Raw genomic sequence first — 13,233 nt, 5'->3', positions numbered from 1 at the left:
CTTCCCTCCCCATCATACCTAACCACTACCTTTCCCTATCGCCCCGTCCCTAATCTATCCCCGTAAAATATCTAAATCAATCCCAGCCCTAAACCCTCCTTCCACCTCTCCCGGGCAGGGTGCTGCCCCCACTTCCTCTCCTCCCTCTTCATCCTCCCCCCTCATCTCCTTCCACCCTCCTCACTATCCCTTCCACCCCCCAATCTCTCCCTGTCTTAAAACTTCTTATGGCTGCAATCCCGCTAACGGGATGATATGACAACAGCCAGTGAAAGTGCAGGGCGCCAAATTTAAAAATCAGAAATCTCATAATTAAAATTCCTCAAACATACATGTGTTTTATACCATTTTAAAGGTAATCTTGTTGTTAACACCACCAAAGTGTCCGATTTCAAATATGCTTTTCAGCGAAAGCACTACAAACGATTGTTAGGTCACACCAAACCACAATAAGCACAGCCATTTTTCCAGGGAAAGATAGCAGTCACAAAAAGCACAAATAGAGATAAAATGAATCACTAACCTTTGATTATCTTCATCAGATGACACTCATAGGACATCATGTTACACAATACATGCATGTTTTGTTTGATAAAGTTCATATTTATATAAAAAAATCTGAGTTTACATTGGCGCGTTACATTCACTAGTTCCAAAAACATCCAGTGATAGTGCATAGCCACATCGTTTCAACAGAAATACTCATCATAAATGTACACTGCTCAAAAAAATAAAGGGAACACTTAAACAACACAATGTAACTCCAAGTCAATCACACTTCTGTGAAATCAAACTGTCCACTTAGGAAGCAACACTGATTGACAATAAATTTCACATGCTGTTGTGCAAATGGAATAGACAAAAGGTGGAAATTATAGGCAATTAGCAAGACACCCCCAATAAAGGAATGGTTCTGCAGTTGGTGACCACAGACCACTTCTCAGTTCCTATGCTTCCTGGCTGATGTTTTGGTCACTTTTGAATGCTGGCGGTGCTCTCACTCTAGTGGTAGCATGAGACGGAGTCTACAACCCACACAAGTGGCTCAGGTAGTGTAGCTCATCCAGGATGGCACATCAATGCGAGCTGTGGCAAGAAGGTTTGCTGTGTCTGTCAGCGTAGTGTCCAGAGCATGGAGGCGCTACCAGGAGACAGGCCAGTACATGATAAATGTTTCCTTACCTTTGATGAACTTCATCAGAATGCAGTCCTAGGAATCCCAGGTCCACAATAAATGCTTGATTTGTTCGATAATGTCCGTTATTTATGTCCAATTAGCTACTTTGGTTAGCGCTTTTGGTAAACAATTCCAAAGTCACAAAGCGCATCCACTATAACGTGACAATGTCCAAAGGTTCCATAACAGTCAGTAGAAACATGTCAATCGATGTATTGAATCAATCTTTAGAATGTTGTTAAGAATTGACTGATCTACATAGGGTTGAATGCAGTGATTTTCAAAATTGCAGGTCATGTATATCAGGACACCTTTTAGGGTGATTTTAACCACTTCCGGTTTGTCCAGGTAGCTTAGAATCAACACAGGTAGACCTCATAGTGGCCCGATGGATTGTCATTGAAGACAGATTCATAAGGCATTCATAACCCACATAGGCTTCAGGTTGAATTTAGAGGAGCAGTCAATGTGGCAATGTATTCCTATGGGGAGAATATATACAGTCTACAGCTAGACTTTGTTTATTATCTACTTCATTTGCTTTGGCAATGTAAACATATGATTCCCATGCCAATAAAGCCAAATTATTTTTCCCAACCTTCACAGACAATAACACAAGACAGTGAATGTTCAACACTTTCAAATTAAGTGACAAACTAAATACAAACCTTGAAAAAAGCACAACACAAAGAATTACTCAAATAGTTATTTAATAAAACAGAACAAGCATTTACATTATAAACAATCACACCAAAATAGAAAATTGAACAGACAGACTAAATTACACACATTTTACACTTCTAAAATTTTAACAAGCACACCAAAATAGAAAACCACACCAAACAAAATCAGAACAGAGTGTAAAATGTGACAGTCTATAACAATCTATAGGAATATTCGGTAGAGGAAGTCCTGTTGTTGGTCGGCTCGCGTTCCTTCGAGCTGCATCAGGGCTTCCCTCGCTTCTCCTGCAGCTTTAACCTCCTTGAGGCAATGGCATTTTTTAGTCGGGATTTGTTCGAGTTCAGTTTGTGCATACCTTTCAATGTGACAATGGGGGAGTGGTGGGGCGACTTGATCTTCATTTTGAGGGGTGAGAGTCGCATGGGGCTGATGGCGACCACCATGCAGCACCTGGTGATCCTCTTCTTCCTCTTTGGGGTGTTTTCCATCTCCACCTGAGGGTGACAGAGCAAACACAAGAAATTAGATATATCTCAAAATGCACACTTGACTGTTACATAGTTTACAAGTACATTTTGATAATCGAATGTGTCCTGTCAGAATAGCTGATCTTACTGGAGGTTGTCTGGCCATCTGTTCCTCATCTTCATCCTTTTCCTCCTCCTCCGAGTTGCCGGTGGACGTGCCAGACTCCTGGTACATCACCTTTGTCTCTTCAGAGGTGGTGCTCCCCTCGGAGAGGGAGGCGTCCTCTCTCACCTTCTGCGTTATTTTTCCTGAGGTGGAGGGCTGGTTCTCTGCGGCGACTGTTATCTTCCCCCTTCAATGCAGCCTCAAAGAGTGCCCTGGTTTCATTGGCTTGGGACGGATTTAAATTCATGGCATAATATTTGTCTGCCGTCTGGATGTTGTGGCACATGAAGTTGGCCACCCTTTCCCTGTCAATTTTCGGGAGCATGTTTTTTACCTGTAAGACACACACACACACACACACACACACACACAAATATATGATATTACTTCGGACAACAGTGGAATAGGATCTTACAATAATTAGATTCCTATCTAATCTGACCTACATGAGTGACAATGGAGGTCCGCAGGTCAGTGAAGGAAGGACATTCGGGCAGACCCATCTCCTTCCACACCTCCCTCAGGTAGGCAGGCAGGTTCTTCATCTGCGTGTTCGTGGAATTGAAAAAGAAGTACCGAGACAGTGTTTGAATTTCAGGAAGTCCGAAAACCAACTGTACTCCTCCTTTGTCAGCGACATCTGAACCATGCCATACTCTCTGTTCGTTTTGTGTTCCCCCACCTAATAGAAATTGAACACAAAAAAAACACAAATACACATTACGCTCCGGCGACTGCAGTTGTTTCCAAAGATAAACAACCAGGCAAACACAGCCAGCTGTATTTTATAGACTTACATTGATCAGATACACCCCAGACTGGTCACATTTAGCCTCCTCCACCTCTTTCACCAACATGTTTTTATACAGGCCTGGTCTGTGGCCATATATGGAGGTAAAATAGGCACACAGGTACCCATAAAACCGGTACTGATTCCTCTGTGTTCTTGTTTCTTCCAATGTTTCTGTGGGAACATGAAAATAAAAAAAGGCAGCTTCCCACTCTGGGGGGGACTCTATACACCTCTGACGTCTATAAGTGTTTAAAAACAGTGACATCACAGATTGAGAAAAACTTACTCAGCACTTGAGGGATTTTTGCCTTGGCAAGAGACTGGCACTCCAGCAGGCTCTTCTTGGACACCACCTTGCCTTGTTGTCCTTCACCTTTACCTGGTGAAGGGAAACTGGCCGTCTCATGGACCTGCTAATGCCCTTCATCAACCGGTTGATCCCCCTCCACTGGTTCACGGTCAGCCGGCAGCCAGGTGGAGGGGTCTCCTCAGAATATTTTAGAAATGCACCAATAGTCAAGGTGTAGTGGTTGACTGTGGTGATTGCCTTGTTCAATTCCTCCAGAAGAACCCATCTAAACACACACACACACACACACACACACACACAAAACATACAATCAAATACTGTATTGTTAATTAATGCTTATGAGACTAGAGATAAAAAAGAACTCTGCTTACTTCCTTATTTTGTCATGGTCTGTCAGGAAAATGAGAGAGGACTGGTAGGTCTCATTCTTCGCCATGTAGTTAAGAAATTGTGTCACCCTCTTGACCTTTGAGGTACAATTTTCTCTTAGCTTATAGTTTGGATTGGGGCCTTCACAGGTCTTCTTGAATCCTTCGATAAACACACCTAATGAAAAAAACAACATTTTATACTAGAATTACAATCTCATGCGGCTACATGAATCAGTCAGGTGGTTTATCCTATTATTTTCAAACACAAACTCTTGCCACTATTTGAAGAAACAGTACTTACTCATAGCAGAGCCCGGGAAGATGAGTTTGCAGCTAGATCCAGACACTGTAGGCTCCTCTCTCTGGTCCCCTGAACCTGTCGCTTGGTCCTGCTGCAGCTCCTCTATTGTGTCTGTGTCTGCCTGAAAGTTGAGGGCCTTCTTTGCCGGACTCACCCTGGCAATCCCCATCTGCCTTTTCAGCAGCTGGTACTTCTTCCTCACTATGTAGTGCAGAGATCAACTTCAGGTTGTCCTCTTTAAGTGATTTGTTGGTCTCACTTCTCATTGTCAGTGCATCATCCCTCTCTTTCTTCAGGATTGGTGCGTGGCAGGAATCCTCTTTGCAGTCCACTTCCTCCTCTGCTTCTGTTGGTGAACATAACATTGCCTCCTCTTCTTTCCTTACAGTCTCCACAATATCCAAATCTGTCGCCAGTGGGATGGCAGGGATCGATGCCCTCAATGCCGCCAGCCTCTCCATCGTCAGCCGTCTTAAGGTCGTCTAAACCTGTCTCCTCTGTCCTCTGTTGAGCTCTGAGTGGGTGTCCATATGCCGGTCTAGTCTGCTGAGATGTGTGGAGCATCCTAACACTGGACACTGCTCCTGCCTGACATTGACACGGCCCGACTGCCAATTACAAAGGAGTACCCTTTCTTCACTGTTCCTCACATGGTGTACATACCTAAGGTGCTGACTGAAGCCAATCACAACCTTATAGCAAATTGGACATGAGCGCACAGGAGCCATCTATACTATTCTATGCTATTGAAAAGTGAAAAAACAGTAAATAAAAAACTTAACACAATCCCTTAAGCAATACAGAAAGTACACTGTTTCAGGCTGCTTAATTGATACTCATAAACACTCCTCACCACTCTAGAATATCCTTCTTACAACAACCTGCACTCCTCCTCTGATTGTCAGCCCCAGGTGAAATGCAGTCTATTAGAAAAAAATCACTCTTCTCCTTTTAAACACCCCCCAAACTCCTCCCATGCTGTCAGCACATGATCAAACCCTGTGTTTTTCCATTTAAGAATCCTCACAGTGAGCTACATCAGATTACTTTTCTGCGGTCACCGGTCAGACCGAATGAGCTACATTACACTACATTTTGTGCATGGTCCCTGGAGTGAGCTACACGAGACAACTTTTTTTGCATGGTCACTGCGGTCAGACCGAGTGAGCTACGGTCAAGTGGGGTGTCTCGTTGAACTCAGCATGGCCTAGAGATAATGGTAATGCCATTGTCGGCTCTGTGTATCTTTAAGCACCGTACTTTTTCACTCCATCCTTGCTTTGTGTGTGTGTGTGTGAACTTTTCTTTGACATCTGTTTAGAGAAATGACTGATTTACACTTCATGAGGGGTGTCTAATCACACAAATGAAGTTTTGAAAAGTTCTGACCTTTTTAACCCTTCGAAACAGCACCCATGACACCATTTTAAGGCACTTCCGGTTGGCACAGGAAGTTATAGGTAAACACATGTCTTGATTGGGGTATGCTGTTACAGAATCCTGAGTTTTAAGTCTATACGTTACGAATTGACTGATCTACATAGGGTTGAATGCAGTGATTTTCAAAATTGCAAGTCATGTATATCAGGACACCTTTTAGGGTGATTTTAACCACTTCCGGTTTGTCCAGGTAGCTTAGAATCAACACAGGTAGACCTCACATCATATTGCAAATGTAACGTGCATTCTCTTAAATACTGCAGAAATGCAAAATTGAACGGCCTGATGACCTCAGGATGGCCGGGCAGTGATAGTGGTCCCTCTCCATTGCTCGTTGCGTTAAATTTCATCATGTCGATTTTGGTGATGGTACCTCCCCGTTGAAACATATTGCAAATGCACAAAAGTCAACTAGCAAGTCAGTGTCCATCAGTCAATTAGATATTTTCAGGCACCAAACTGATACCATCTGACTCCAAACTCACTTTTTCCAACTCCTTTAGAAGCCAACTATCACATATTTCAGAGCAGGCCCAAAAATCACAGCGACTTCCATTTAAACCAAAATAAAACAAATAATACGTAGTTATGTTCTAGCTGCGGGTCCAGTTCTCACATTATGTTTAGCCCTATGTGAGGCGACCTCGAATCCCAAGTTTCGGCTTGAGAGGTCATTCGGTGCCCGAGCAAAACCCTGATTGGTGCTGAAAATCCACTTTTTTCCATGCCTTGCTACGGGGTGCTTGAATGAGCAATCGGACAGAATCGCTGCGGTCCGTCTCTATGGGCCGAGCCGGTTTCAATGCACCTAGTCTTGCGACTCTGGGACTTTTCTAAATGTCGCCGTTTTCGTAAAGCTCAAAATGAATTGAACACATTGCAAATGCACAAGGCTTTTTATCGGTCCGAGAACCTTCTAGAGCCACATAACTCACCGTGCACAATTGACCTGAGGTCTAGAACAGGTTTGTAAAGTTTCAGAACTCTAGGTCTGACGGTTCTTTAAAAGTTGGAATAAAAGTAACTACTGCAGGCACTGTCTGCCTCTAAGCCCCTCAGTGTGTCCCTCCATCATTTCTGTGTGGGTATGTAAGTTTTTTTTTTTTTTTTTTTAAATCTGATGGGATGAATGACTGACTTATTTACAGTTCATGAGGGTTGCCTAATCACAAATATGAAGTTTTGGAAAGATTTTTAACCATACGGTTACCCCGCACGTCTGATCCTCGTGGACGACGTAGGGAAGGGCTGTGCGCAAACGGTCTGCTAAAACCTTTGCAAGTAGCTTGTAATCTACGCACAGCATGGTCAACGGCCACCAGTTGCCAAGGTCAGTTGCTTCCCCCTTCTTATAAAGAAGTGACAGCACACCAACCGCCATTGATCCCCACGGGACCCCCGTCTCAAGGATGGCCTTCAAGACTTCGAGGACAACCGGTCCAAGTATACCCCAAAACTTGAGGTAAAACTCGGCCGGCAGCCCATCCATCCCAGGCACCTTCCCTTTTCCCATTGTCCATGTACCTCCCCAGAAAGGCCCTCACATCTTCGTCCTTCACATGGGGAATGTACATATTTACTGTGACCAGCCTGAAACTGTTTTTCCCAAGGCTGGTCACGTCATAATGGCACGTCGGCCTATCTTTCCCCACCTCTTTCGCCCTCTTCATGACCTCATTATGCTTCTCCTCCTTGTGAAAAGTCACGTCAAAAGCCACCTCCATCGGGTTCCCCTGGAGGCACAAAACATCCTTGACCTCCAGTTTCAGGATCCCGATTTAAAAATTGTTCTGACGAAAGTTTCCCTCCCAAACGGCTCCATCTCCTTACTCCTCCGATGGTTGAGAGCATGCGAGCCCTGGCGACATACTCATACCTGCCTCCCCACATGAACTGAAACATGATAGGGATAGGGATAGGGATTTTGTTTGTATGCCAAGTACAGAAGGGAAGGCAGTACATCCACCTTCAGGACCAGGACCTTGCCCAAGAAAGACAAGGATCTGGCCTTCCACATTGCCAGCTTCCTCTGTACCACAGCAACTCTCGTGTTCCAGTTCAGTGTCGCGGAGCCGGAGGTCTCAAAATGGACCCCAAGAATCCTCAGGGCCCCATTACAGAGATATAGTCCCCCGGGCACGTCCGTCCTGCCCCGCCATCTGCCGAAATACTTAACAGACGACTTAGCGAGGTTAAGGACCGCTCCCGACGCGCGGGTAAAGTCTCCAATTATGGCCAAAGACCTTAGCAGGCACGAGTCCTTGCACAAAAGCAAGGTGGTGTCATCGGCGTACTGTCACCTTAACACTCAAACCGCCGCTCCCAGGGACCAGCAAGCCCTCCACCCCTGCATCAGCCCTAATGGCAGCCGCCAGGGGCTCCATATAGAGCACGAAAAGGAGTGCCGAGAGCGGGCATCCCTGCCTGACCCCTGAGGAGAGGCCAAACACGTCACCCAGATGGCTGTTAATGCTCACCCGGCACCCCGCTCCCACATACAAAATCTTGATCCACTTTATAAAGCGATCGCTAAACCCTAAACTACCTAACACTCTGAAAAGAAAAGCCCTACTGACGCGATCAAAAGCCGCTACCATCAGAGGTAGACTTCTATCCTCAACCCAGGCGATGGAGTCCCTAATCAGTTGGAGGTTCCACCTAATGGAGCGGCCTTCCACCCCACACGTTTGATCCTCATGGACAACGTAGGGACGGGCTGTGCGCAAACGGTCTGCCATGACCTTAGCTAGTATCTTATAATCTACGCACAGCATGGTCAACGGCCGCCAGTTGCTAAGGTCGGCGGCGTTTCCTTTCTTGTAGAGGAGGGACAGCACGCCTACGGCCATTGACCTGTCCTGGACTCCAGTCTCGAGAACGGCCGTCAGGACTTCGAGGACCACCGGTCCAAGCATACCCCAAAACTGGAGGTAAAACTCAGCCGGCAGCCCAACCATCCCAGGCACCTTCCCTTTCCCCATCCTCTTGAGGGCACTCTCCACCTCCTCTAGTGTTATCGGGGCTTCCATCGCCTTTCTAATGTCCTCCGGCACACGCCGGGACAAGTGTTCTAAGAACACGGTACCCTGCTCTTCTTCTACTACCCTCTCCTGGAAAACCCCCCGGAAATGGTCAGTTGCCACCCTGACCATCTGCTCCGGCTCCCTAACTACCCTACCCTGTCCATCTCTCACCCGATAGAAAACCTGTCCTACCTGCTTTCCCCTAACTGATTTGAAGAACACTGCAGAGCAGGTCTCATTCTGCTCTATAAACTCAGTGTGCATGCTGCAGGAAAGCACGGGCCTTCCGCTCGTGCACCTCCCTGAGCTGAGCCTTGAGGCTGGTAGCGCGCTCAACGTCCATCGAAGTACCGAGGTTACCAGCCTCGTACTCGAGATCGAGTAAACGTTGGAGCTGCTCCACCTCCCCTCTCTCCCCTTCCTCTTACAAAAACCAATAATAAATACCCTAATTCTTACCTTAACTACCTCCCACCATTCCAAAACCCCTCCGCACATTGGCCGGAGACCCTCAAGCCCCCGAAAAAAAAACTGAAAGCATTTACAAAAGCCTGCTCCTCCAGGATATCCCGGTCGAGCTTCCAGTACCCCCAACCGAAAAGGCAGACAGGCGCCTTGACCCGAAGGAGAACCCCGTCGTGATCCGAGAAAAACACAGGCAGCAGACGCCCAGACAAAAGCCCCAAGGATTTGGATAGAAATACATAGTCCAGCTTCCGCTCGACCCCCCCCCCCCCCCCCCCCCCCCCGGGAGTTACGCCACGTGGGACCTGCCATCGCAGGAGTAGCTTTAAGGCCTCCATCCACCAGACCATGGCTTGCCATAAGTCCTGTGATGGCCGTCACACTACTATCCCCTATCCCTCCTAAATCTACGTTAAAATCCCCTCCCACTATCAAAACTCTGTTTGCGGCACACAGAGGTGCCATACTATCCACCATCTCCCTTCTCTCTGGCCCTGTCTGTGGTCCGTATACCCCTATAATCCTAAGTCTAAAATCCCCTAACGCTATGTCCACCCCCAAAACCTTGCCCTGCATCGCAACATACGTGCCTTCCACCCTCACCTCCCGTGTCCCAAACAAAATCCCAACCCCTGATGAGTGGACACCCCCCACACTCCACACCGACTTCCCTTTTACCCACTCTTTCTTAAACTGCACTACATCCCCCCCATCCCTTAAATGTACCTCCTGCAAGAAACAAAAGGTAAAACATATGTTTGATAAACAACTAAAAACACCAGTTCTCTTTACAGTGTTCCTTAGACCCCAAACATTCATAGTCATTATTTGAATGTTTGCCATGGTTGCACACTTAAAAAGAAAATTCAACCAGGTGCAGGGTTCAAGTACTCACTCCGTCCGGTGGGTAAAGGTCCTCATCGAAATTGGACGCTGGACCAGCAGCCTCCGAAACCCCCCCAACCTTCCCACCCCCCAAACTGCCCTCCTGAGAAACCCAAGACACTGGGAAGGGGTTGGGGATGGGGGAGCCTGAGACTCCCCATCTGGCAAAAACAGCCCCGGGGACGACAGGTTCTTATCCATCTGGAAAAGCGGGAGAGATGGACCCTGCGAGGACAGGGGAGACACCTCGGCAGTACTGACCAGCTCCCCAACCCCTCGTACATCCACGGACAGGGGCTCTTGACCCACTACCTCTGAGACCTCCCCATCCACTGCATCCCCCTTCTGAGAAACCCAAGATGCAGGGAAGGGGTTGGGGTTGTGGATGGGGGGTTCCGGCGTCCCAGAAAAAGCCTGAGACACCCCATCTCCATCGGGCATACACAGCGCAGGGGTCACCAGGTCTATGTCCATCGGGGTGAGTGGGAGAGATGAGACCTGCGGTAACAGGGGGGCCACCTCTGTGGTACTGTCCCCATTCGCTCTCACGCCATCACCCCTCCCCTCCCAGCCCACTCTGGCCCTCTCCCGTCTTGAGGGAAAGCCTCTTCTTCTTTTTCTTCCTTCGGGCCTCACCCGAGTCCAAAAACAACCGTGACTCCTGCAGGGTCTGATGGGCTGTGGTGGCGTCCCTCTTTGTTCTTGGAGTGGCAGGCAAGGGCGAGATGGACCCCCATTCCGCCGTCCTCGTTTGTGAGACCTGGAGCTCCTCCACCATCTCCCCCACGAGGGCCCCAAAGGCCTCTTCATCTATGAAAACTCCATCGAGGGATGAGCCCAACTCTCCCGTTGCTCTACCCACCTCTCCCAATGGCCTACTGACGGCTTGAGTACCCGTTGACATCTGGGTCTCCGTGACCACCTCCAACTCCATCGAGGCCCTCTCCTCAAACGACCTTACCCCCGACGTTTGGATCTGGCAAGGATCGGGCTTGCTTCTCCGGTTCCCCACTCACCATCCTCCTTGCTGCATCTTCTGGCCTGTGACCTAGGTCCCCTTCTCCTGGCCTTCTCTTCTCCTCCACACCCTTTCCTCCTGCCATCCTTCCCCCAGCAGCCGCTGCTGCATACGGGCACTCGCGAAACAGATGCTGCTTACTGCCACACCCATGACATTCTTTTGGTGCCGTACAATTTTTGGCCTCATATTCCTCCGACATGCATTTCCTGCAGAAAGGTGGCTGACGTGCATAGAACAGCATACCTCTATCTGACCCTAAAGAAAACACCGCAGGGGGATGCAAAAAAAACTCAAATCCACCCGGATCTTCCCTTAGGAGCACCTGGAACTGGCGGCGGCCATTCCAGAAGCCCAGCGAGTCCTTTACGTAGCTGGCTCCCGATGTTACATCGCAGTAGCGACCCAAAAAAGCCGCCACCGCCATATCCGGCAAGTGTGGATTATACATGTGTGTATTTATTGTTCTGAAATTCCTTCTTGCCAGGCACACGATGTTGAAAAAGGACAAATGTCTTTCCCCCTTTGCCTCCTTTACCTTCTCCATTATCCCATCACTCTTACTTTCCGTGTAGAAAGTTACATCGTATGCCTCCTCCATTGAGTTCCCCTGCAGGCACATCACATCTGGGACCTTCAGAGATAGCGCCCCCATCAACACGGTCCTCGCAAAGGTGTCCCTCGGCATCCTTACTTCTCCTTCTTGCTTCCATGCAAATCGTATGGTGTTCTTTAGTCCGGCCCTCGGAACAGACCCTGTGTTCCCACTACCCGCCATATCTGTATGGCTGTAGTTTAAATTTGTTTATAAGAAATCTCTCGCAAAATTCCAAAAAACTCTCAACGCCCACCGGCCTTCGACCTTTGACCCAGCGAGCTTTGAGGCACCGTAGTACCGAGCTTGATCTGAGCCAAAAGGCCGAGAAGCGATAACCCACAAATGGACCCCTGCACCCGCCGGGCACCCGGGGGTCTCGGCAGATTTCGGCGGTTTGGCAAAAAGTGGCTCCTCATCCCCACCCAACCTTTCCCTGGCAACAGACAGACAGGCTGGTGGGTTTTTTTTAAGTCGCCAATGCGTCTTTAAGTCACTAGCTCTTTACGCCTGGTGCGACGACTATTTGTTCAAAGCCCGGCAAATACGCCAGTCGTCGTGAGGCTTGAACTCAATTGCCCGAGCGACTACTTTGAGTGGAAAAATACACCGGTCGGTCCGATTGAAGTCAAACGCCTGAGCAAAAAGTCTCGGCGGCGGCGTCATCATCATCTCTGTCAATTTCTCTTGAAACAAGATATACCGGGCTCTGCCAGAAGCAAAGCCCTTCCAAAAATACGTTGAACTCGTGAGTGTTCCTCTCCACGGAAGTCTTTAGTAAAAGGCGAAAGGCTTGTGCGTAATGAAGAGAAACCAGAGTCGTATGGAAGTCAGAGGTCGGGGCCCGAGACGCACTCTAGGCCGGGATCTCGCGGGTGGTCACTGAACCCACTCTGTCAACTTTTCGAGGGCTGTGGGTAAAAAGTCAGACAGACTCACTCACTAACTATCCTGGCCAATGTCTAACATTTTTCTTTTTTAAGTAAAATGGCGGGAAACGGGGGAACCCATGAAGAGCGCTTCGCCCTACTTTCACTTTGGATGTTTCTTCTTTTTCCTTTCCTTCTGCTGCTGCTAGCTAGCTGTTTACATAGCTTTGTATTTTTTTTGTCCTTGACAACGGGAGAAATGTGTTGCACCGTTCCCGGAGGTACTGCAATACCGGGTCGATGCGTGGAGCGGTTGGAGCAAGCCCCATTTCCGACTCCCTGTTCGAAAAATCCATTTAATATGTAGTCCCCCGATGGGGGACGTATCAGATATTAAACTGATAAGAACAGATTTTATTTTTTATTTTTTTAGAAAAAATTATTTATTACCATCAATACCATTCATACAATACAAACTCATAAATTTCATTCAAAACTCAATTTTCCATTCTAAACAAAACAAAACCCCAAACAAAAAACTTAGTGGAGCATCTTCCCTCCCCGTCCCTAATCTATACCCTTACAAACCTAAATTTATCCCAGCCCTAAACCCCCTTTCCACCTCTCCCGAGCAGCATGCTGCCCCCACTTCCTCTCCTCCCTCTTCAT

At 47.8% G+C, this 13,233-nt stretch overlaps 2 non-coding genes across 2 annotated transcripts; both read right to left on the bottom strand.

Moving 5' to 3' along the window:
* Positions 1-12,400: 12,400 nt before the first annotated feature.
* LOC120026573 lies at positions 12,401-12,517 on the bottom strand. Its single transcript, XR_005473146.1, has one exon. It is a non-coding gene; the product is annotated as a U5 spliceosomal RNA (small nuclear RNA).
* Positions 12,518-12,823: 306 nt separating this feature from the next.
* On the bottom strand, positions 12,824-13,007 carry LOC120026640. The gene has a single exon (XR_005473209.1). It is a non-coding gene; the product is annotated as a U2 spliceosomal RNA (small nuclear RNA).
* Between the last annotated feature and the right edge of the window lie 226 nt (positions 13,008-13,233).

This window comes from Salvelinus namaycush, chromosome 31, assembly GCF_016432855.1.
Source record: "Salvelinus namaycush isolate Seneca chromosome 31, SaNama_1.0, whole genome shotgun sequence".
In the NCBI taxonomy this organism is placed as follows: domain Eukaryota; kingdom Metazoa; phylum Chordata; class Actinopteri; order Salmoniformes; family Salmonidae; genus Salvelinus; species Salvelinus namaycush.
Note: the sequence above shows the minus strand (reverse complement) of the source record. Positions and strands in the feature narration are given on the sequence as shown.